Source organism: Protobothrops mucrosquamatus, unplaced genomic scaffold (assembly GCF_001527695.2).
Source record: "Protobothrops mucrosquamatus isolate PMUCROS unplaced genomic scaffold, P.Mucros_1.0 scaffold3449, whole genome shotgun sequence".
NCBI lineage: Eukaryota > Metazoa > Chordata > Lepidosauria > Squamata > Viperidae > Protobothrops > Protobothrops mucrosquamatus.
In genome coordinates this window covers 60712-64930 of record NW_015389427.1, presented here as the reverse complement: position 1 = coordinate 64930, position 4219 = coordinate 60712, and positions in this window count along the sequence as shown.

Genomic DNA, 4219 nt, shown 5'->3' with positions numbered 1-4219 from the left:
CAGAGTTGAGGCTTCTGGCTCACTCTGGGAGGGGCGCTCGGAAAAGAGAGGATGAGAAGCTGAAAATGGGAGAAAGGACATCTTCCAGCTCTCTGGGGTTCTTTTGCTGGGAGGGCGAGGAAGCAGCAGTTCTGCTCCATGGGAGGTGGGAGTAGGCAGCTGCTCCCCGCTCTCAGAAATTGCCGTGTCAGGCAGGGACCATGAGGAGCAACCAGGATTGGAGGAGCAGAAGTCAACACTGCCAAAGAGGAGGAAGGAAAGGAAAAGTGGGGGTCTTTAAATAGTCACGCCCACTTTTCCCCCTTTTTTCCCAGACATCCACATATGTGTGCGTGTCAGGTTTGGAAGCCTCTGTTTAAGTCTGTGCATGTGCACAGATATAGGCTGACTCCTCCTCATCTCCTGCCCTTGCTGCATCTCCTGTGGAGATGCATTTGCATCTCTGTGTCTCTCTCTGCCACTCAAAGCCATCCCGCAGCTCGATCCTTGAACTGGTTTCAATCGGCCATTGCCAAGCATCCCCATGGAAGTCAATGGACAGTCCGGCGGTGCACGGCCCGGACTGTCAGCGTTGCTGTGGTACCACCCCCTGTGGTGCCAGCTAATGCGGCGTGCTCCTGGCGACCCTCGAACCGCGCTGGCTTCCTCCCGTGGATCTCCCCCCCGGCACGACCTATCAAAGGAAGTGGGAATGGCTGCAGCCGGGACACGCTTACCTGGCCAGAGTACTTTTGCCCGACCCGGGCAGGCCGCAGAGCAAATAGAGGCTTTTGCTGAAGCGATGAGTGGGGGCCCTGCCTTGGGCACAGCGGGGCTGCTGGAGGCTGAGGCCCCCGAAGGTGCAGACCAGGCTATCTTCCATAATAGTGGGATGGTGACCGCAGGAGCAACAGCCTGCTTATCTCCGGTGGCGGTGGTGGCGGCAGCAGCGGCGGAGCCATCTGGTGGTGTTTACACGGCCCTTCGTCCACGTGACTGAGATAGGCAGTGGCCCCAACTCTGCTCCGGGGAAACGAGAGCAGAGCAGGGCGGCGCTGCCTTTTTACTCTGTCTGGTTTGGTGAGGGGGGGGGAAGGGGGAGACAATCATTTGTCTTCTCAGTTATCCTGTTGCTTCTTTTATGTGCTGCCACAAGGGTGATTTGAATATTATCTGTCTAAGACAAAGGCATTCCAGAAATGTTGGCTCAATGCTGATAGATGAGCCTATGTGCTTTACCTTTTAAAATCCTGAATGTGTTATTTACAATACGTTTACTGAGTTATATTTTTTGTAACATGGCATCTAATCAGGGTGAAAGGGGGAGGAGAAAGAAAAATTTGAAATTTTTGATAGAGCTTCCATGGACAAGTATAGTCTATCTAACACAAGACAACTGTTTGTTTGTTTTTTCCTCCACTTTTAGCTGTGGAAGCAAATACATTCTCATGTAGCTTCCCAGTTTTGTCAGATCTTATTCTGGAAATTATCAAGAAATGAGAAAGCAACTTTTTTGGCAGAATAAGGATTGAGGATGTCTAGAAAATAAAGCCCAATTGGTAGAAAAGGAGATAAAATATCTAGGATATATTATAATTGAAGGGGAAAGGGAAATAGATAGTAAAAGGATTGAAGCTATAGTAGATTTATAATTGCCAAACAACAAAAATGGCCTTAAGGGGATTCTGTGGTTATCACAAGGTAGTGTAAGAATGGTGATCCAAAAATTACATGAGGGGAGTCATTGAGGAACTAAAGCATTGGTAGAAGTGTATTTGAAATCCTACTGTATGCTACCCTTGGAATTTATGGCATAGTCCAAAGGGCTACAGAGGGATGTTTGATATGTAAAAAGGTTAACACCAGAGGGTAAAGGCTCCCAAAGGAGGGAGGCCAATAGCTATATGCAGAACAAGAACTTCTCTTTAACAGGAAGGCTTGGTGGCACAAACAGCTTCTTTGGAATTTCCAGTCCATAAGATCCAGCCGGGACAGTGGGTGCTGATTCGTAAATGGAAGGAGGAATCTCTACAACCAAAGAAGGGAAGTTCCTTATTTAGTATTGAATCTGCTGTCCAGATGGCTGAGAAGGGTTGGACTCACTACACACGAGGAAAGGTGGTGACTGGACCTGAAAGAGGCTGGATGGTTATTCCAGGACAGGGATTGAAAGCCACATTTAAAAGGACTTCAATGGGTGGTGGACCAGAACCCCTACCTGTTTTGAATATCTCTATTAATATTCCAGGTGACCCCAAACAAAGAACAAAGGTGTTGGTGGTGACTCATGAGAGAAGTAAAAGTGGTTTGTTACAAATAAAACCAATAACTGAGACAGAAGTCACACCATTAGAAACTGAAAATGTGAAATTATAAATTGTAAAAATTAGGTGGTAAATGTGTATCTTTTGTTGTCAGTGTGGTTGCTGTTACTGTTATTACTGTTGTGATTGTGGACCAATTTGTGGGTGTGAAACACTATGTAAAAATCATCAGGGGGTGGATTCTAATTCTAATCTTCCTGAAGACAACATACCAGAGAAGCCTGGGAAATGAAGGTAAAAATTTGTTTGTGGGATTTAGAGGTAGATGACAATCATGAAGCAGTAATGGATATTGCAAATTTGAATATATGCAACAGTGCCAAGAAAAAACTGCATTTAAAACTGGGAAGTGAAGGAAATGTTTCCTTTGGGGCAACTCTAACAATTTGGAAATTGAGGGCCTCAAAGTAAAATAACTGCTGCCAAAAAATAAATCACATTCCAGAAAGGGAATGCAACTCATAAAGGGTCAAAAGAAGCAATACAGGCAAACAGGAAAGGTGATAAAACTGGCAATAAAAACTTTATTACTGATATAGAAGCTGACTTTGAAAAGCATTATGAATGGATTTGCGCTGACAGGTGCAAGCAGTAATTTAATAAAAGATATTTTAAAAAAACACCTAATTTGGGCATTGATTACAAAATTCCAAATTATCTGGTAAATGAAAAGTAAAGGAATTGCAAGAGTGCATTGCAAATTAGAAAAAGGGAAAGAGAAGTAATGTTTATATGTTCCTGTTAGAAGAAATCAGGCTCGTTTCTCCAGCCAGGAGAGTAAGAATGCTTCCGCAATAATATGAAGCCGAAAAGCCAGATGCTGGAAGGGAAGTCTTTATTTGTGGATCAGAAATGACAGTGATCCCAGCATTCATTTCCAGGACAACTGACAAAGTAACCTGGTGAGTATGTGGATTTTTATATAATTCTAGGGCTTTGTGATTAAAATATTTTGGGTTAGTTGTGAAATGTTTCTTGAATTTGTGTGAGGATGTGTCCCTTTAATTTTCAGATTGTCATTGTCTGACTTCTATTGTGGCTAAGATGTTATGTCCTGTCTTTGAAGGAGAATGGGAATGCAAATTTCAAGAGTCTTTTGTCTTTCCACTTTATTCTGCTTGGTTTGTGGAGATTGTGGCTGGCAGCAGTTTGTTTGTGAATGGGGTAGTCTGATTTCATGAATGGGAACTGAATATCCATTAATGAAGTCTAGCCGTTTCACTTGAGTTGATTTCTGATACTGGAGAAGTGTGAATAGTGTTTGCGGCTGCTTAGCACTATTTCTGATAGTGGAGAGGCACTAGCGGAGAGGTGCTAGTGGAGAGGCACAAATTGATTTTTTTCTAGGGAGATTTTTCTCTTTGAAGGTGGTGTTTTTCTTTTGTTATTTCTTTTGAAAGAGAGGGGGGTTCCTTCTTACATTCCAATGCCAAATACTAACTAATCTGAGGTAAAATTGAATTAAAATACTATTAAAATAGGATTTAAAAGCCTAGGGAAATAAAAAAAGCCTTCCCCTGGTATTAAAATGATTCTAATATGGGTATCATTTGAGCCTTTCTGGGGAGGACATTCCATCACAGGGGTGCCACCTCAGAAAAGGCTATCTCTCTAGCAAAGACCCACCTTAGTTCCTTTGGTGGGAGAATCTGAAGGAGAGCCTCATTAGATGATCTTAAAGTCTGGATATGTACATAAAGAAGAACGTACTCCCTTAGCTACTCTGGTCCTAAGCATTTTGAATTGAACCTAGTAAAGAGATTGGGAGCCAGTGTAGATGAGAAAGTACTGGTGTAATGTTCATACTGCATTGGCCAGTCCTAGTGAGCAGCCCAGCTGCTCTATGTTGAACCAACAAAAGCTTCTGGACTGTTCTTGAAGAAATTCCACAAAAATGGATTGCAATAATGCAGTCA